General features: G+C 41.7%; 1 protein-coding gene across 1 annotated transcript in view; it reads right to left on the minus strand.

The window, feature by feature from the left end:
• LOC101158621 (uncharacterized protein C9orf172-like) overlaps positions 1-20,529 on the minus strand; it is a 42,468-nt gene extending 21,939 nt beyond the window's left edge. Inside the window, exon 1 of the mRNA XM_004075072.4 lies at positions 19,991-20,529. The gene's annotated coding sequence lies outside the window, so the exon portion shown is untranslated. The remainder of the gene's footprint in view (positions 1-19,990) is intronic.
• Positions 20,530-21,829: the final 1,300 nt, after the last annotated feature.

Here is a 21,829-nt window from a genome sequence, read left to right on the forward strand (position 1 = left end):
TCTGTAAAGTTATTACTTACTGTTTTCTTTATGTGGACATTATAAATACATGAGACAGTCCAAAAGCATTTTGTAATTGTAGGCTACAATAAAAATTACAACAATGTTTAGCAAGCTAAAATTTTTGCATCGCCCTCTGGTATTAAGGGTATTCTCTTTCCGTTTAGCAGCCAGCCGGCAAGTGCAAAACACGACAGCAGATGGAGGAAAAATGAATGAAAGCGAGCAACTCCATGATTTGGTCATTTGTTTCGTGATTTGGTGTTGTGTTTCAGTATTCGTTCATTTGACCTGGGATTTGTTGTTGTTGTATCTTAAATGTAAGCGTGTCTTGCTTAAATCTCGGCCACCGTACTTTAGAGAGGAAACAGGGCAATAATAGTTCGTTGGTTCACTGGGTGTAGTAATATATTTGGAAAAGGGCATGGGGGTGAAAATGTATAAGCCTTTTACTCATTTTAACTCTTTTTCAGGTATTTCTTGTCATTTTTTTTCAATTTTGTCCTATGTTTCTTTTGAAATTATATGTCCAATGTAAAATACTATTATCATCATCATCATCATCATCATGATCTAAAGTTTTATCCACCGTTTCATTATATTCTTGTTTTATCCTGTCTGGGGACTTTTGATTTAAATTAGCATTATTGCTAAAATCTGGCATTTAATAATCTATCAATGTCTAGATAGATGTTGAGTAATGTCTATTGTCCTATGAAATGCTCTTGTAAATAAATAAATTAAACAAACTCTGAAAAGGACTAGAAGTCAGTTAGAAATCCCAGGTTGATGGGATTAAACAAGCTGAACAAAAGTAAGTGTCAGTGAGGAATTTAAGGTTAAATAAAATCAACTCAGTTTCGCTTATGTAAGTGTAAAAACGTTTTATGAAGCCACTGCTTCAAGGTCTACACCCAAGGGTAATGAAACGGCAAATACATATAAAGCATTGTGCTTTTTAAAACTATACCAAATTGCAAATATAGGGAAAGCAGCACTAGACCGAGATGAGTGTCTTGAGAAACACCAGAAAATAAACGTTATCTATTAAAACAATAAAAGGTCCTTTTAGCCATATTGACCTTAAACCACTGGAGGACAATTCCACAGAGACCAATCGACTTACACGTGCTGTAGTGCAGGGGTGGGCAAACTACGGCCCGCGGGCTGGATCCGGCCCGCCTTTATGTTTGGTCCGGCCCACTGAACAATATCAGAGACCCGTGTTTTTATTTTTATCTGGCCACACGATTAAGACGTGACATTTTCTTCCCCCCTTCTGCAGTCGGTGTCCAACCTGAAACCCTCTAAAATATCTGTCAAACAGAACAGAAGACAGTCTTCCCTTTCTACGTCGCAGTTCATCTTTCCCAGTTTAGCTCGTTCTTTTAGAGCGACATGCAGCTTTTTTTAAAACAGCGCACTCTGTTCTGTGTCCTGATTGGCTGGAGACCTTGTCAATCAATCTCCTCCATGTCTCCTGTACAGAAACGCGGAGCTCTTCAGATCTACAGAAATCTGTGATCGATCAGATCTTTGTTTTCATTCTAAGATCCTGGACCTATTTTCTATGAAGGTTTGAGAATTTAAACAAGAGAAAAGGGTGAAAATGTTCATGTTTGCGTAAGTAAAAAGTGTATTTAGGCAGAGAGGAGTTTGTTATTTTTAGAACGAAACTCCTGCAATAAATGAGGGGACTCTGTACTGGTGAAAAGGTAACACAGAAATATGATTTGCTGCAGCAGAAGACAGAGAAATTAGCTTTTTTCATTATTACTGGATGAGAAACAGACGTGCAGGACACAGCTGCTCAGTTTTAGTGCAAACTGTGAGACATGAGGAGCTGCAGCTCTAAAAGTCTTTATTAGGATTATGATGGGAGAGGATCCACTATTGTTTTTTGTGTTTTTTTTAATGTATCAGTATATTTTTCCTGAATTTTTGTCTTTGAAAATCGTAGTGTTATTTGGTCATTGTTTTATTTCATAAATAATGTTAAATATTTTATTAAAAAGATCATGAATGAATGAAACTTTATTAATACAGCACTTTACAACTCCTTGAAGGTACCAAAGGGCTTCAAAATAAAAAATTGATCTAAACTGGGAACAAAGGTTTTAAACTGAAAACTCTAGAATATTCTGTTTTGGAATATAATTTTCAATCCAAATGTTTTCATCTACATTCCATGTTATATCATTCTCACTCCACGCATCTGCTCCTTGTCCGGCCCTTCTATCCAATTTTAGAACCCAATGTGGCCTGCGAGTTCAAATAATTGCCCACCCCTGCTGTAGTGAAAAGTCATCCCTGCACTCCAGATAAAAAATAGTTAAATGTACATTTTTGTCTTTATTTTTATCAACATTATTTTTTCCAAGGGTAGTACAGTCCACCTTCAGGTAATGCTACCTCAGCATATTGACCCTGTTGGTTCAGCGAAAAATGCAACACCCCAAAGCAATTGCGGATAAATATCTGTGGATTTGAACCATATCTCTCCCTTTCGGACATTACCAATGTTCCAACCGTGTATCCGTTCCCCCATAAGAGAGAATAAAATATAGGATTTGTTTAGTGCAGATGTCAGGGATCATTATTGTGATGACGACATGACTTGTGATCCATGAACAAAATGGCAAAACAAAACAACAACTAATACATAATTTCACTGCAACAGTTTTATATAAATAAAAGTCAACATAAATTATACTGTAAGTTACCTCAATGAGACAGGAAAGTACTTGTACCTCCAGGAAACATCCCAAATAAACATTTTCTACCTCTCTGGTAGTGCTGGCAAAAAAAACGAATATAGACTACAATTAAGAAAAGGGTTGCACGATAATATCGGTTACCGATAATTATTGGCCGATAATGGACAATATGACGTCATGCTGATAATTACGATAAGAAAAAAATGAGCTTCCGCACTCACAACTCTGTATTTACTTGTCCTAACAAGGTGTCTGCTCACCCCTCCCATCCTGCAAGTTTCTGTAAGTGACGTCATGTCTCAGCGCCAGCGCTAGAGACCTCTGTCTGCAGCATGGCGCAACTCTCACCCATGTGGGCTTGTTTTACCGTGTCTGAGACCAACGACTCACTCGCTGTTTGCAAAATTTGTTCAACAGAAGTGTCACAAAGAAGGAAAAAGGTCAAGCTTTAACACCACAAATCCCACAAGCCAATCCCACCGCGATGTATGAAAAGAATGTGAAGCTGCCGTCATTGCTAGCGCTCATTCTGGACAAAAAAAACAAACAAACTGCGGGGCTTGCATGGAAATAGCTGTCAGCGCCGTCCACTAGCATTGATCGTGGGCGTTTTTTTCTTCTGCTGCAAATGTGCTTGTTAGGTCAAACTTGAGGAAGCTGATGCTTCAAGTAATTTTATATTAAAAGTAAATAAAAACAGAGAAAAAAAAAACACAAAAAGAAAAAAATCAAATAAAAATCAAAAGTAAAAATGCATGAAGGTACATTCTGTTAAATTTGGGAGAAAATTAATTTTAAAGTAGTTAAAAAATTAAAGAGAGGAAAAGGAAAGTTTAAGTCTGTAGTGGGCGCGGTATTAATCAAGGTCCAGCTGTGCGCACCAGGAGCAATTTTGAATGAAGTGCATGCGTAGCGCCAGATCAAGCAGAGCTCGAGAGCGATCGCCAAACTTGCGATCCATCTTAATAAACTCATCTAAAAATCTAGTTAAAGGCATCGAACCCACGGAGGCAGCCGGTAAGATTTGATCATATTACGGGGCATAGTTATTGTGATCCGCTGTGCGTTAAGCGCCGGCTGCGCGCTTCCGCATCAGGTGTCGCGTCAGTGCAAATGTTTGTTTAGTCTACCGTTTATTGTCATTTATTCCATTTATTGTCATTTATTCAAGCACTGTTATTTATGAAATATATGCATTGTTGTATTTTCAATGATTTCCCGAAATTATGAAGTTAACTTTTAACCTATCAATTGTGTAAATCTAACTAATTATGGAGTCATGAATTTATCTGTTGATTAATGTTATATATTATTGTTGTATTTACTGTGGTAAATTGAGAAAATATTATGTCTTGTTTAGGTTTTTCACCACACATTTATAACCAGCATCTTGCCATCACTGTGGAAACCCCAAGAAATTGAATAAAAACAGTAAAAACGGAAAAGTATGTCTGGATAGTGTGTGAAGTCCTGCTCACAAAACTCCGTGGATGCTTTCCCCCTTTCAAGTGGGGTAAAATAACTTGACAGTGAAAAACCGTCTGAAAAGGAAAACTGACTTACAGTAAAAGCCGACTGTCAGTGAAAAAACTAAATCGTCAGTGGCAAACTGGTTGTCAGAAGAAAAAGAAACCACAGAGGAAAATAAGAGGTTAAAATGGCCGAGTCTATGAAGTCTGTGGAGCAACTGAAGGCTGAGAGGACAATAGCAAAAAGAACATTCTCACGTCTCGTCAACACTATACAAAGAAATTATAAAGACATGCCTGAGGAGGAATTAAAGGACAGTTTCAATAAACTTACCCTAGAAGCAGAGAGAGTCATGAATGCAAATGATGAAGTGGAGATGGGACTCATTGCAGAGTTGGAGGCAAAGCTGGACACAGAAGGTGATGTGTTAACAGAACAGCAAAAGGCCGACATAACGAGAACTGCAAAAGAATGTGAGTTAAAGCTGAAAGAAACCAGAGCTCTCCTTCAAGATACTCTCTGGAACGATTATGGACATGCTGAGTTAAACACAGCTTTCCAAATAGCTGAAGCTGAGTGTGAACGTGCTGCTGCAATACGCCCAGATGGCAACCAGGAGGCATATGACTTCATACTCACCCACCTACAAGATGTAGCAAAATCTACAAAGGACACATACAACCAGTGGAAACGATGGGTACCATCATACGGCTATGAGGAGTTCCAAAGTCGTCTCAAAACGCTCGACATGATGATTCCAAAGTTAATTTCCAGAAAAGCAGAATTCATAAAAATAAAGATCAGAGAGTCTGAAGAGCAAAGGGTTGTTTACCCCATGAATATTCCAGCACCTGTCATCAAGTTGAAACCCATGGCCCTCCCTAAATTTGGAGGAAATCAACGTGACTTCCACAGGTGGAAAAAGGAATGGGAAGCCCTTCAAAAACAGGGTGAACCAACTGGCTCAAGTGAAGTGAAGAAATACCAGCTGTTGGATAGCCTCGACGAAAGAATACAAAGAAACCTCCGTCTAAACACCTATAACACAGCTGAAGAAATATTCCGAGTCCTGGAGAACCGCTTTGGCAATCAAACCGCCATTGCAGTCGAAATAGTGGAAGAACTGCAAAGGATGACACCTGTAAAGAATCATCAACCAAGAAAAATCATTGAATTGATTCGAGTGGTGGAAAAAGCACTCCTTGACCTAACAGACCTTGAAGAAACAGGTGCAATAAAAAATCCACTCGTAATAAAATCCATCGAAAGCAAACTTCCTACAGTAATCAAGCGAGAATGGTTAATGCACGTGGCGGACAGGAGAAATGCTGTGACACCAGACAATCGTTTTGACCGCCTTTTGATCTTCCTCAAAAATCAAGAAGTTATATATGAGCAACTAGATCAACTGTGGGATGATGAGCCACTTAGGAGAAAAACTGAGACTGAAATCAAGCACACAAGAACAAGAGCCACTAAATATGACCAAGCGGTGTGTGTAGTTTGTGGCGACAGCAAACACAAGAGAAAACTCTACTTCTGCCAGCAGTTTCGACGTCTGAAAGTAGAAGAAAAAAAGGCTGCAGTTAAAAAATTGGGAGCATGCAGAAAGTGCTTGGAGGTCCACGATGATGACTCCTTCTGCAACCCCGCCTACTTGTGTAAAGATCAAGATTGCAAATTCAACAAAACGCCTGCACATCATTTTTGCCTTTGTCCAAATGTTCCTCTCAGAAGGACTGAATCCAACCAGAAGAGGAGCAAAGCGGAAACAGAAAAAGGTCAGAGAAAATACACTCAGGAACAAGAGGAGTTTTTCAACAATCTTTCACCGGAGCTAGCCGAACGATGTCGAGATGTATTTTCAAATTCAGTTACAAGAGCGCTTAATTCCAGAAAAGAATCAAGTTTGTTGGATGAAAATGGACTGCAAGAGTTTCCAGTAATCATGATGCTGCTGACAGTCACAGCAAACGCTGGGCAAAAAATTGGAGCATTGATTGACCTGGCTTCCGACACGAATTATATCACGCATAGAATGGCAAAGAAATTAAAGCTCAGAAGTGAGGAAATAATGCTTGTCGTTCATGGTGTTGGAGGGATGAAAGTTTGTGTGGAGACAAAAAGATACCTCCTTAAAATCAGAGTACAAACTCCAAGCGGCACCTTAAGAGCACATCAGCTGGTTTGTTATGGACTAGACAACGTTGCAGACATTCAAAAGCATGTCTCGGCAGGACAGCTGCAAAAGTTCTTTCCAGAGGTACAACTCGCTGAGCTTGAAAGACCAAAGGAAATACAGCTGCTCATATCTCACAGAGAAGGACAACTTGTACCTCAAAAAATCAAATCCATTGGAGATCTCGTACTATGGGATGGACCTCTTGGAAAAACAGTGGGGGGAACCCATCCAAAGCTTTTTGAAGAATTGACACTCTCTGCTCATAAATCAAGAACACATTTCGCAAGATCTATGAGGACTGCTGCTGTAAACTATACGGAAGTGATCAATAGCAAATCCAATCAAACGCTGCAGGATACCCACATGAAAATGGTGCCGCAAAGCTCGAGTACAGCAACTACCACTCGTGACTTCCTCGAATGGTGGAGGTGGGACAGCATCGGTGCTGCATGTGTTCCCAAATGTGGAGGATGTCGATGTGGAAATTGTCAACCTGGTGGGAAGGAAATGACACTCGCAGAAGAGAGAGAGCTGCAAATAGTGAGAGAAGGCCTTACCTACGTCAAAGGTGACAGTCACAGCAATAGACCACACTGGCATGCCAAGTACCCTTGGGTGGAAAATCCGTCGCTACTTCCAAACAACCGAGAAGCGGTCAAAGCCACATTTCTTAGAACGGAAAGACAGTTGGCCAGAGAATCAGAGTGGAAAATGGCTTACACCGCCCAAGTTCATGACATGATTGAACGCAAAGCCGCACTCAAGTTGACTGATGAACTGATCAAAAACTGGACTGGTCCAGTGTGGTACGTTAGCCATCTCGTAGCTCCAAACCCACACTCGGCATCAACTCCAGTCAGACTTGTGTGGAATAGCAGCCAAAGATTCAAAGGGATCAGCCTAAACGATCTGCTAATCAAGGGCCCTGATGTCCTCAATCCAATTCGCGCCATCCTTCTCAGGTTCAGGTGTGGAGTTCATGCTGCTTTGGGAGACATAAAAAAGATGTACAATTCCGTATGGTTGGAGGAACAGGAAATGCACTTGCACAGGTTTCTCTGGCGGGACTCTGAAATGCAAGATATAGAAGATTACGCAATTACCAGAGTAAACATGGGCGATAAACCAGCAGGGTGCATTGCACAACTCGCGATGCGTGAAACTGCCAACCTACCTGCTTTCTCACATCTTGAAGAGGAAAGGAACGTGATCCAACAAAATGCTTATGTGGATGACATACTCGTCTCCCACAACAATTTTGAGCAACTAAGGACTTTAACAGATAATGTGGAGCAGATCCTGAAAAGTGGGGGATTTGAGCTCAAGCCCTGGGTCTTTTCTAGACAAAAAAAGGGACAAAAGGAGAGTCAAGAATGGGGATCGAGACCTGGACCCATGGTTTTGCCAAACCAAATTAAACACAATGAAAATAAAGCTCTGGGCCTTGGATATGAAGTTGAAGGAGATACACTTCGCATCATGACCGCTATCAACTTCTCCAGGAAGAAAAGGAAAATGCGACTTGGTCAAAATCTTCTGCAAGATCAGATTAGAGATTCAACTCCAAACCCACTGACAAGGCGAGAACTGCTAAGTCAAGTATCGGGATTATACGATCCAGTTGGGTTAGGAACTCCAGTCAAGCAGAAAGGGGCTATTCTTGTACGAAAAGCTTTTCAAGAAGCCAAAGTGAAGAAGAGCTCAATCGAAGAAACGTGGGACACGCCACTCTCTGAAGGTCTTCGACAAGATTCAATCTCACTGTTTGAAGAATATGTTCAACTTGCTCTGATCAGATTCCCCAGATCACTGACTCCAGCACATTTCAAAGGTGATCCTTTGGCTATCACGTTTTGTGATGGGAGTGAGCATGCTTATGGTGCAGTGATGTACTTGAGATGGGAAACGGAGCAAGGACCTGTGACGAGAATAGTGGAGTCTAAAGCAAGACTAACTCCTGTGGACCAAAATGGAGACCCAGTGAAATCTGAGATGTGTGGTGCAGTGTTTGCATCCCGTCTAAAAAAGTACTTTGAGGACCACAGTCAGATCAAAGTTAAGAAATGGTACCATCTACTTGACAGCCAAACTATACTTGGTGCAATACAAAGAGACAGTTATGGCTTTCAAACGTTCTTTGCAAATCGGATTGGAGAAATTCAGAACAGTACAAGAAAAGAGGACTGGCGCTGGATCCATGGTTCCTTGAATGTTGCTGACGTCGTAACGAGAGGCACGGACGCTGAAAACCTAAATGAAAGCTCTGAGTGGCAAAACGGCCCAAAATTCTTGAGTTTGCCTGAAGAGGAGTGGCCCGTGAAATCAGCTGAAGAATTGGTGATCGTTGCGAAAGAAAGTGTCATCAAATTGCAGAAGAAAGTGTTCACGGCAGTACTAACAAGAAACAAAGCAAAGAAACTTGAAATCAATGATGATCCACGTCAGGTCATTAACCAAAGAAGACCACCCTCAGGATCGGCAGTCCAATTATTAGTGGATGTTAAACGATTCAGCTGTTTATCCAAACTAGTCAAAGTCATCGCATGGATGTGGAGAGCGGCAAAGAGATTTGGTGGAAAAAGCAAAGCCATGGAGAAACCACAGTGGGAGGCAGTCCCATTAGGTGGAGTAATATCTGTGAATGAAAGAGAGGATGCACTCAGAGACACCTTCCTGGCAGCACAAGCTGACATGAACCTTCCTGCCACAACACTAAACCGACTAGTCACCTACAAAGACAAAGATTCTGGATTAGTGGTTTGTGGTGGTCGCATACAGACCTACAGGGAAGATATGGTTGATGTCCCAATTTTGCCATATGAAGCCTGGGCATCTACTTTGGTGGCACGTGAAGCTCACAACAAAAATCATGAAGGTATCGCCGCTACTTTGCTCAAGATGAGGACCAAAGCCTGGGTGGTGAAAGATCGACGAGTTGCCAAACGTGTTGTCAATGACTGTGTGTCCTGCAGAAAAGTAAAAGCAAAGAACTGCCAACAAATAATGGGCTCCTTACCACCAGAAAGAACCACCCCCGCAGCACCATTCCAATTCACAACAGTGGACCTTTTTGGACCTTATCATGTAAGGGATGACGTCAAAAGAAGGGTGACAAAGAAAGTCTGGGGTGTTCTTTTCTGTTGCATGGCCAGCAGGGCTATCCACACAGAAGTTGCAAACGATCTTTCAACAGAAGGATTCTTAGTGGCTTACCAGAGGTTTACTGCAATCAGGGGGCATCCGCGGAAAATCTGGTCAGACCCTGGGACTAACTTTATTGGGGCTAAATCTGTGTTGGAAGAAATGTATAAGTTCCTCGACCAGCAAAATAAGGCAAGCTTGGAAGATCTCTCTGCCAGAAATGGGACAGAGTGGACATGGAAAATTCATCCCGCGGATTCTCCACACAGGAATGGAGCTGCTGAAGCCGCTGTGCGCATAGTAAAGAGAGCTCTCCAAACTATAGGAAAGGAATCAGCATTGACTTTTAGTGAATTTCAGACGACCCTATCCTTGGCTGCTAACCTTGCAAATGAGAGACCAATTGACGCCAGGACACAAAGCCGAGAAGACTGTGTCTACTACATTTCACCTAACACCCTCCTGCTTGGACGAGCATCCCAAGAAGGAGATCCTAAAGCCTTTGACTTCGACTGCTATCCTTACGAAAGACTCAAAGCCATTCAAGCTGAAGTGGACAAATTTTGGAGAAGATGGAGCCAGCTTGCTGGGCCTCACCTATTCGTTCGGAGCAAGTGGCATACCACACAAAGAAATGTAGCAATCGGGGACATTGTGTGGTTAAGTGATCAAAATGCTTTAAGGGGTCAATTTAGACTTGGAAGAGTCGTTGGTGCGAAACCGGATAGCAAAGGTGTAGTTCGTGATGTTACCATTAAAGTCACTCCGAGTTATTGTCCACCTGAGGCACGAACGGGGGTTAGGAAGAGGGTTGAAGGTTTTTCAGGCTCTAAGGAAAGCAGGGAGAGAGCGATCGTTTTGCATAGGGATGTTCGGCGTCTAGTTGTTTTGCTTCCTATAGAAGAACAAAAGTAAGTTTAATTTGTTGAAAGATTTGACCTCTAAGTAAGCGACATTCTTGGTGCTTCCACAAGAATATCGAGTGGGAGGTGTTAGGTCAAACTTGAGGAAGCTGATGCTTCAAGTAATTTTATATTAAAAGTAAATAAAAACAGAGAAAAAAAAAACACAAAAAGAAAAAAATCAAATAAAAATCAAAAGTAAAAATGCATGAAGGTACATTCTGTTAAATTTGGGAGAAAATTAATTTTAAAGTAGTTAAAAAATTAAAGAGAGGAAAAGGAAAGTTTAAGTCTGTAGTGGGCGCGGTATTAATCAAGGTCCAGCTGTGCGCACCAGGAGCAATTTTGAATGAAGTGCATGCGTAGCGCCAGATCAAGCAGAGCTCGAGAGCGATCGCCAAACTTGCGATCCATCTTAATAAACTCATCTAAAAATCTAGTTAAAGGCATCGAACCCACGGAGGCAGCCGGTAAGATTTGATCATATTACGGGGCATAGTTATTGTGATCCGCTGTGCGTTAAGCGCCGGCTGCGCGCTTCCGCATCAGGTGTCGCGTCAGTGCAAATGTTTGTTTAGTCTACCGTTTATTGTCATTTATTCCATTTATTGTCATTTATTCAAGCACTGTTATTTATGAAATATATGCATTGTTGTATTTTCAATGATTTCCCGAAATTATGAAGTTAACTTTTAACCTATCAATTGTGTAAATCTAACTAATTATGGAGTCATGAATTTATCTGTTGATTAATGTTATATATTATTGTTGTATTTACTGTGGTAAATTGAGAAAATATTATGTCTTGTTTAGGTTTTTCACCACACATTTATAACCAGCATCTTGCCATCACTGTGGAAACCCCAAGAAATTGAATAAAAACAGTAAAAACGGAAAAGTATGTCTGGATAGTGTGTGAAGTCCTGCTCACAAAACTCCGTGGATGCTTTCCCCCTTTCAAGTGGGGTAAAATAACTTGACAGTGCTGGATGAAGAAATCAACAGCTAAGCTGTCAGAAAGCAGAGATGCTAATTGTTGTCAGGAAAAATCTCCCATTGATCCAGCCACAGTTAAAAACAAAAAACGAAACGTAACTGTGGTGTTTTATTTCTTTTTGTCATTCTGGTTTGTAAAATGCTTGAATGCCAATGTTTTTGAAAAGTTTATTTCTATGAGGAACCATTTATTTTGCACATCAGTTAAAATATTATTTTGCACTTCAGTTTCAAACAAAAAAAATAATTTTTGCACTTTAAGATTAAACTATTTCTGTTGCACGTAATTATATCGGGCATTATTTGTATTGAAAAATGTACTTGTTACATTGCTTTTTAAATTAAAGTCTTAGTATTTGTTCTGACCATCGAAATGTTTCTCTGTTCACAGATGTCTGGCAGACTTCTTCTTTCTCTTTCGGCTTTTCCCATCAGGGGTCGCCACAGCGAATCATCCTTTTCCACCTCACTCTATCATGAACATCTTCTACCCTAACATTAGCCAACTTCATGTCCTCTGTTAAGACATCCATATATCTCCTCTTTGGCCGTCCTCTTGCCCTCCTGCCGAGCAGCTCCATCTCCAACATCCTTCTACCAATATATCCACTATCCCTCCTCTGAACATGTCCAAACCATCTCAGTCTGGCTTCTCTGACTTTGTCGCTAACACAGGCAACATGAGCCGTCCCTCTGATGTACTCGTTCCTTATCCTGTCTAACCTGGTCACTCCTAAGGAGAACCTCAACATCTTCATCTCCGCTACCTCCATCTCAGCCTCTTGTCTCTGTCTCACTGCTACCGTCTCTAACCCATAGAGCAGAGCTGGTCTCACCACTGTCTTGTACACCTTTCCTTTGAGTCTTGCTGGCACTCTTCTGTCACACAACACTCCTGACACTTTCCTCCAACCGCTCCAACCTGCCTGCACTCCCCTCTTCACCTCTTTTCCACACTCCCCATCACACTGAACTGTTGACCCCAAGTACTTAAACTCCTGCACCTTCTTCACCTCAGCCCCCTGTAACCTAACGCTTCTACCTTGATCCCTCTCATTCAGACACATGTATTCTGTCTTACTACGACTGACCTTCATGCCTCTTCTTTCCAGAGCAAACCTCCACCTCTCTAGCTGTTCCTCCACCTGCTCTCTACTCTCACTGCAAATTACAATGTCATCCGCAAACATCATTGTCCAGGGAGATTCCTGTCTTACCTCGTCTGTCAGCCTGTCCATCAGCATAGCAAACAAAAAAGGACTCAAAGCTGATCCTTGGTGTAGTCCCACCTCCACCTTGAACTCCTCTGTCTGACCTACAGCACATCTCACCACCGTCATACTTCTCTCATACATGTCCTGAACTACTCTGACATACTTCTCTGCCACTCCAGACGACCTCATACAGTACCACAGCTCCTCCCTCGGCACCCTGTCATACGCCTTCTCTAAATCTACGAACACACAATGCAGCTCCTTCTGACCATCTCTGTACTTTTCCATCAACATTCTCAAAGCAAAAATGGCATCAGTGGTGCTCTTACGGGGCATGAAACCATACTGCTGCTCACAAATCTCCACCTTCTTCCTAAGCCTGGCTTCCACTACTCTTTCCCACAGCTTCATTGTGTGGCTCATCAACTTTATTCCTCTATAGTTGCTGCAGTTCTGCGTGTCACCCTTGTTCTTAAAGATCGGGACCAGAACGCTTCTCCTCCATTCCTCAGGCATCTTCTCACTCTCTAGAATCCTATTGAACAAACTCGTTAGAAATTCCACTGCTGTCTCTCCTAAGCACTTCCATACCTCCACAGGTAGGTCATCAGGACCAACGGCCTTTCCGCTCTTCATCCTTTTCAGAGCCTTTCTAACCTCATCCTTTCCAATCTCTGCTACTTCCTGCTCCACAACAACCACATCTTCCTCCCTTCTTTCCCTGTCATTTTCCTCGTTCATCAGCTCCTCAAAATACTCCTTCCATCTTTTCAGTACACTCTCCTGGGTTGTTAGCACCTTTCCATCTCTGTCCTTAATCACCCTTATCTGTTGCACGTCCTTCCCATCTCTGTCTCTCTGTCTGGCTAGTCTGTACAAGTCCTTCTCTCCTTCCTTTGTGTCTAGCCTGTCATATAGCTCATCGTAAGCTTTCTGTTTGGCCTTTGCCACCTCTCTCTTCACTCTACGCTGCGCTTCCTTGAACTCCTGTCTACCTTCCTCAGTCCTTTCTACATCCCACTTCCTTTTGGCCAACCTCTTCCTCTGGACGCATTCCTGTACTTCCTCATTCCACCACCAAGTCTCTTTACCATCTTTCCTCTTTCCAGATGACACACCTAGCACCTTCCTACCTGTTTCCCTGATAATCTCTGCTGTAGTTTCCCAGTCCTCTGGAAGCTCATCCTGACCACCCAGAACCTGTCTCAACTTCTGCCTAAATTCCTCACAAGTTTCTTCATTCTGTAGCTTCCACCACTTGGTCTTCTTTTCTGTTTTCCCTCTCTTTTTCTTCCTGACCTCCAGAGTCATCTTACACACCACCATGCGGTGCTGTCTGGCTACACTCTCTCCTACCACCACCTTGCAGTCATTAACCTCTCTCAAATGACCTCGTCTACATAGGATGTAGTCCACCTGAGTACTCCTACCTCCACTTCTGTATGTCACTCTATGTTCCTCTCTCTTCTTGAAGTAAGTGTTGACTACCGCCATTTCCATCCTCTTCGCAAAGTCCACCACCATCTGTCCCTCCAGATTCCTTTCCTTCACACCAAACCTGCCCATCACCTCTTCATCACCTCTGTTGCCCTCACCAACATGCCCATTAAAGTCTGCTCCAATAACAACTCTCTCTCCTCTGGGGATACTCTCTATGACCTCATCCAACTCACTCCAGAATCTCTCCTTCACTTCTAACTCACAGCCAACCTGTGGCGCATACCCACTGACTACATTCACCATCACCCCTTCGATTTCTAACTTTAAGCTCATCATCCTGTCTGAGACTCTTTTCACCTCTAGAACACTGTTTACAAACTCCCCCTTCAGAATCACTCCTACCCCATTTCTCTTCCTATCGACACCATGATAGAACAGTTTGTATCCTCCTCCAATACTACGTGCCTTGCTGCGCTTCCACCTTGTCTCCTGCACACACAGTACATCTACCTTCCTTCTCTCCATCATGTCTGCCAGCTCTCTGCCTTTCCCTGTCATTGTGTCAACGTTAAGAGTCCCTATTCTCAAACCTATGTTCCTGCCTTTTCCCTTCTCTCTCTGGCCACGGACCCTTCTGCCTCCCCTCTTTCTTCGACCAACAGTAGTCAAATTTCCACCGACACCCTGTAGGTTAACAGCATCGGTGGCGGTCGTTGTTAACCCGGGCCTCGACCGATCCGGTATGTCTAAAGTGTTGTGGATGATTCGCATGGTTATTTGGGCAATTTTTTACGCCGGATGCCCTTCCTGACGCAACCCTCTCTATTTATCCGGGCTTGGGACCGGCACAGAAGTAACTGGCTTGCAACCCCCTGTGGCTAGATAGATGTCTGGCAGACTGAAAAGGCTAATAAAGTGTTTGTACGATCTGATGTTCAATTCATTTGCAGGTGAAACTAGTGCTGAAAATGTGTTGAATACATAAGAGCCGTTTGCTGTTACTTTGTACTTATTAATGTTTTTTATTAGTTAGGTATTTAAAAAAAAATATCGCTTGAGTATTGAGGCAGGAAAATATCGGGTATCGGTTGTAAAAAGTCATTATCGTGCATCGCTAGTAAAGAACACTGTTGGTAGTGTTTGCTTGGGCTTTTTTAAAAAGCAAAACAAGAAAACAACATTTTTTTCTGTTTATGCATGTGTGTAAACATTTATAGTAATCATTTATTTCACTTTATACGATCCTTTGCAATATGCATATTGCATAAGCTGATATCCCAAAGTTTTTAATGTATTGTGTAAGCCTAGCCATGGCTGAGTGTGACAATTTAACAGCTTGAAAGTAACAATGTGAGATTTGTGGGATCAGGGATGGCGAAAATCACAACCTGATCAGTTCAATACTGTGGACACAGTAATTATCATCCTGAAGCCAAAGACGCCTTCTGTCCTCCCTGACCCACAGCTTTCCGGTCACATCTCAACAGCCTCATCTTCCATCTTGATTGTAGTGCTGAGTCAACGTTTTCAACAACATCAATCGGTGTCTGTTTCTCCTTCACCTCCTCCTCCTCAAGCCTGTCTCTAAAGGGTGAAGAGGCAGTACCCCAACCCCCTCGTGTGAATCCATACAACCTGCAAGCTGCATCACTGTGTGGTAGCAATGCCTTTCCTGCATCCCATCACAGACCCTGCTATTGTACACTTGAAGCACATTAGAAGATCACTGGCATTTCCCTCCCTTCCCTTCAGGACAATTACAACATTCACATCACATGTACGTGGTGAAGGTCATTCCATCCATCCATCACAAAGCTTCCTTTTAGTCTCCTTCCATCTTGAAGGAGGCTGCAGAGTCCCCAGGCCAACTCAAGCTCAAGAATAGATTCTTCCACACCCCATCTGTCTGCTACATGGATGAACGTATGTCACTTTATCCCCAACAGACTGTGACTCTAACCTCTTTATACACAGCTAATCTGGCTGCTTAAGAGTTTCTCTGCTTTTTTGTGCATGCATAATTATGAAAATATGTGTTCTTGCATAGTTTTGTTTTCTCTGTTTCTTTTAAAACACTGACCTTGGAGAAGTATATATATTTTTATTTCTCTCTTGCATTATATGTGCACAACATGACAAATCAAGCATTTCTGGATCATGATCTGCCATCATCTGATGGGGTAGCAGCATTAGAGAAACTGACTTATAAAACCAAAGAAGAAGGCTAGCACTGTTCTAGATTCTGCTTAGGGCTGGGCAATATGGACTAAAGATAAAATCTCTGATTTTAAAAAGAAAATCTCTGATTTTATTTTTTTTAATTCAAAGATCACAAATCATTGAAGAAAAAAGGTTCAGTGCACTGTCTAGTGGGTCTAGATGACCCCACTCAATGGTAAAGTGCCTAGAATAGCACAAGGGTTACAGAAAGCAATAAGTACAAATGGCAGACAACTTAAAGCAATTTTTGTTTTTATTTAATCAAAGGCAAGACAAATGTAACCCCCATTTCTGGGATGAATAATAAATAAATCCTGAACACACTCCTGAAATCAAAGTCAGTATAAGATTTTTCTTCTTCTCACTCCCTTTTGGACTTGTGCTGTTTATATAATTTGGTTTTATGTAATTTTTGTCGTGTTTTTATCTTATTTTGTTATTCTAGAATTGTTTTCACTTGTCCATAATAAAAAGGTTACTTACTTAAAGTCCCAGCTGTGTTTTAAGTCACACTTTGTAGTCCAGACTAAAAGGAGACAAACATTCCCTGTGAGAGTAGCACCATTTTCTAAAGGATTAACAAAACGGCTCATATCTGGGGTCTAAGGTTTTAATTAAAATAATAAACCATGGAGAAGATGGTGAAGCAGCAGGAGTCGCAGTCAACCCCCCCGCCGCGTCCCAACACAAAATCCTTCTGGCGGCCGCGTCGCAAATGAATACCGGTACAAGTAATAATTACAACGCAGTATTCTTTATTAACAAATAACAGTAACAACTAACTAACTAATGAACTAACTATATAGGCATTGTAGAATGTGTGTGTGTGTGTGTGTCGGGGTGCTGCGTGTGTAAAGAGGACTGAGTGTGTGCCATGCTAGAGCCAGTGAGTCTTTGACTGCGATGGGCTTTAGGCAAATGTTGCAGCGTCGGGGGGGGGTCTCTTCCTCCACGTCTGTGGCAGTAAACCCTTATCAGTTCCAAACAACAGATGATTTTATTCCTTTCTTGGGAACAAACTTCCCCTTCTCACCAGTAGCCATGCTGTCGCTTGCTGTTTCGTGTGTGCTATGATGTTGTTGTTTGTCGCTTTCCATACCGCCGTGTGAAACTAACTTTACCATTACACAAAAACGTGATTTAGTTATTTTTGAAATTCAAATTAATTGATTCAATCGATATTTCACCCAATTCTGCTCTTGAGTGTCTTGAGCTGATTTTCTAAGAAAGAATACTTTGTGAAAGGAAAACCACCAAACCAGAAAACTGGAAAAGCTTGATCATCCCCTTTCTTAAGCAGGGATCCAACAACAGAGGTTCTCCAGTTACACAATTCCAGTGCTACACTGATGCAGGACATCCTTCCTACTCAAAGTTATAGCCATCAACACTAGGTCTCTAAAGAATCATGGAAAATTGGTAACAGGCCATGCCACCCAGGTTTGAAGCCAGTCTTTCAGCTCCAAACTTGTCGACATCCTTTCCTTTGGGAAAATAAGAAAACAGGGATCTGAGAATAGTTTTACAACTGTGTCTGTAAGGTATTTTAAGAGCTCATGATTTGACAGTTATAGATCAGTAAAAAGCTATGCCCTCCCAATGTTGATTGTGAAATAAAATATTGTTCTCACAAAATTCTGTTTGACAGTTTAGGCTGCTTTGTTTTTGTTGTGAAATCATGCTGTTTTACATTAGAAAACAACAATCTGTACTGAGACATACCAAAACAGGACAGGGGGTTATTTATCGCCATCCAGAACTGCCAGTAACAAAATAATTATTTACCATTTCTGTCCAGTTATAGTCACTACAAACACTGGTAAAGTCGGTTTAGCGGTCAAGCCTTTCAGTGCCTGAAGGTCGCTAACATGAGCCAATAAACATTTACGTTTTTGCTTCTTTTAAAGACCCACATCGATGGAAATTGTGTTTTTAGTGTTTTTAACATGTTTTGTGGTAATTTTCTGATGATGGAGGACATATATAAGGAAAATTAAGATTCAAATTGTATTTCTGAGTATTTATTTATTCAAATAATTGTGAATATGAAGCGGACGGAATTTTTTTTTTGTAAAAGTCTGTAGTTGTGGCATAGAAACTAGAGTCAGCAGGCCACAGGCTCCCCGCTCCGCTCCAGTCTGATGCATCAATTTGCAGACGAATAGATCCATGAATGTCTTTGTTTTCCTGGAATCTGCTGGATAGCTCCAATATTGCTCGCCACTTTTGTTGCATGATAATGTTGGGTTGAGGTTATGATGGGCTGTAAGCTATAAAGTAAACAGATGAATGATGGAAAGTGCGGAAGGACTTGCTCCACGGCAGTAGTCCCGCCCACAACTCAGAGGAGAATTTCTAACGAACTCCTGCTAAATTCCACTAGCTGTTCAAACTGTTTTTCTTAAAGTCTCACTCTAATCATCTTTTGATCTCCTGTAAAAAGGACATAGTTTTTGCAGAGTGGTAGGAGTTCATTGGAAATTCCCCTATAAGTTGTGGGCGGGACTGTCGGCACAGGGTGTCCAATAGTACGCGCTGAAGGGAGAAACTGATCCAGAAGGAAACAGAACTACAAAGAGGCTTTTTTTGAAGAATCCTGTTTATCAAACAGGGTATTTCTGTCTCTCAATACTGTATACTAGGAGTGTAACCATTCATTTTAACAATGAATCGATTCATCTCATAATTTCTGGTTGCTAGTCCGACTCATATTGGTTCATTTTGAATCATCCAATGTACTGACCTACTATATTGATGTTTTCCACGTCCAAATAATCCTAAATGAACATTATTAGAGCATTCTACTGCATGCTCACATGTCTCTGCTAAATTCACTGTTTCCACACATTGAATTGAAAGATGGTTGGATTCTTCTTTGCTGCATCACATGTGTGTTGTCCGCTGTGATGCACTTGGTTGTTTTACGTCATAGTCAAATAAACGTTCCATTCCTCCATCCAAATGGTATTTTCCAATATCGGCATAATCCATTTATTTAATTTTGAAACAATTTTTTAAAGGTATAGATCGATATGATTAACAACTTGCCTGGGACAGATTAATCTGATTGGAATAGAAATCGATTAGGTCTAAATCGCTACAGCTCTGTAAACTGTAAAGCCATGGAAAACTTTTTTTAGTTTAATTATTCTAAACCTGATTTGAATTTTGTTATCATATTATTAACAAATGCATCATCTATTTATGAGAACAGACTTTTATAATTGTTCTTAGACTGTTGCTGGTGAGCACATCCGTCAGTCTGCAGACATCTGCTTCATGTCACACCATCTTCTCACTCTGCAACAGCTGGCCGAGCTGTTCAGCTCCGTCTGTCCCGAAATGAAAGCAGAGCGCACGCGGCCGCACGCACGCGGCCGCACGCACGGGACGGGCGCGTGGCTGCGTTCGGGGCCTGGTTCGGTTCTGGATGTGATGATGTGAAGTCAGAGCATCACACAGCCCACCGATTGTCGCACCGACGCGCTCAGCAGCAAGCACCGGCCCGTCGGATAGAGAGACAGCGGTTGCAGTGATGATGTCAGTGCTGGAGGGTTCGAACACGCGAATGTCAAATGTAGCAGCGAGCAGAGCGGAGCGGTCCACTCCTTCAGACACGAGCAAACAAAACCCCGTCCTGCGCAGACCACACGAAAGCTGTAAGCTTTCTGCACCCAGTTGAAAGCAGCAACAACCCGGAGAGCTTACCGCAGCGGCCCGCACCTCCAGCGCTGATCCGTCCTCCTTTTTTTTTTTTTTTTTTTTTTTTTTTTAGAAATGCAAGACCAGGCAGCGCAGTAGTGATTTCCCAATGACGACATCGGACATGTGCAGATGATGGAGCTGCATTGTGCATGTTATTGGTGGGACTGCAGGGGGTTTCTCTCCTCCTCCCCGACGTGACAAGGCTCACCGCGTGACGACAGCACGCGCCTCCCCTCCTCCCACCCGGCCAGCACGAGCCCCCCGTCCGCCTCAAGAGCCGCGCTTTCCGCCGCATCAGTCACTCCCTCTAATCTGAGGGAATAGCACGTTTATGGAAAAGAAAAGCCGGACACTCACCGAACCAGCTCATCCAACAGCGATGCACCTGTGTCTGTGTGTGGAGGACGTGTGCTTTTAGCGCCACCCCACGACTGAAGGCCGTAATGACCGCGGTCTGCGGCGCCGCAGGACTGCGGTCCATAAATAAGCGACGGTCAAGCGGCCGCGCCCCCCCAGCCGGGGCTCAAACCCTCAATGCGCATCGATTATGGCGTTACGGTAATGTCCAAACGCAACAAACACTATCTTTATTATAACACCTTTTTTGTTGCTATGATCAGGTCTGCACACACTCAAAAGGGACTAATAGCTAACTGAATTGCCCTTTTCTTTGAATATAAATTATTTTGCAAAGCCCTGCAACATTTTTAAAGAAACCAATGAAAGGAAATAAATCATTTTATAAATAACTGAAACACTTCAAAACAACAAATGTGTAAGTACTGCACTGAAAAAGAGTATTTTGGATTTTCACAAAAAATATGTACGTCTATCGCACATAACAAAAATATGTTTTGAAAAAATAATTTTTTCAGATAAAGTTTTTATTTTTTCAAAGTTAAACCAAAATATATTTATAAAGTACTTTTTATGTAATTTTCATTTTATTCCACACACATACAAATACACACATAAAGCATTACTCGTGTCAACATTTTGTATTTTATAAAATACTGCAATGTCTGAACACCAAAAATGCAAACTAATACAGTGCGTCAATACCAGCTATCCAGAAATTCCCCCTTGTGCCTAAAATTAAAATAAATTTGCTAAATTGCATTAAGTTTAAATAAACTGCTGCCGGATGGAAATGTAGAAAAACATAAATGAAAGCACATAAAGCTCAGAGAAATCAACACATTATATTATTCTGCACTTAATACAATCAAAAAGGGATCTCAGTGTAGCATCTCAACTTTTGCCATTTAACATGCAACATCCAAAGTATATTTTAAACTTTCAACTAGCACTTATTCTTAAAAACATAAAAATGCTTAAAAACTACAGTAATATAAACAACATGAAATGACTGATTGCAATGCAAAATATAGGAATGAGTGTTTTGTAAAACAGTAACATTTTAACTTTATTGAGTTTAGTTAATGAGTTTACTTTAAGTTCTGATAGATATGCAAAGTAAAGAGAAATTAGTCTTTTTTTAACCCTTGTGCTATCTTAGATGACCCCACCCTTACATTGATGTGTTCTCCCTACCATGACAAAGGTGGATAAAGGTGGAAAGATTTCATGTAATCCATGGACACCAGTACAGATCACAAATCATTGAAGAAAAAAGGTTCAGCGCACTGTCTAGTGGGTCCAGATGACCCAACTCCCAATGTTAAAGTGCCTAGGATAGCACAAGGGTTAAGAGCTTGAACCTTCTTTGAAAGTGTGCCACACTTCTGTTCCATCACCAGTTTTTGCAGTACTTCTTTGGTATTTTTTCCGGGAGGGTAGTTGCGATTGTGCGGCAGCCAATGGTACACTCTCCAACTCCTC

This window comes from Oryzias latipes, chromosome 12, assembly GCF_002234675.1.
Source record: "Oryzias latipes chromosome 12, ASM223467v1".
Classification (NCBI taxonomy): Eukaryota; Metazoa; Chordata; class Actinopteri; order Beloniformes; family Adrianichthyidae; genus Oryzias; species Oryzias latipes.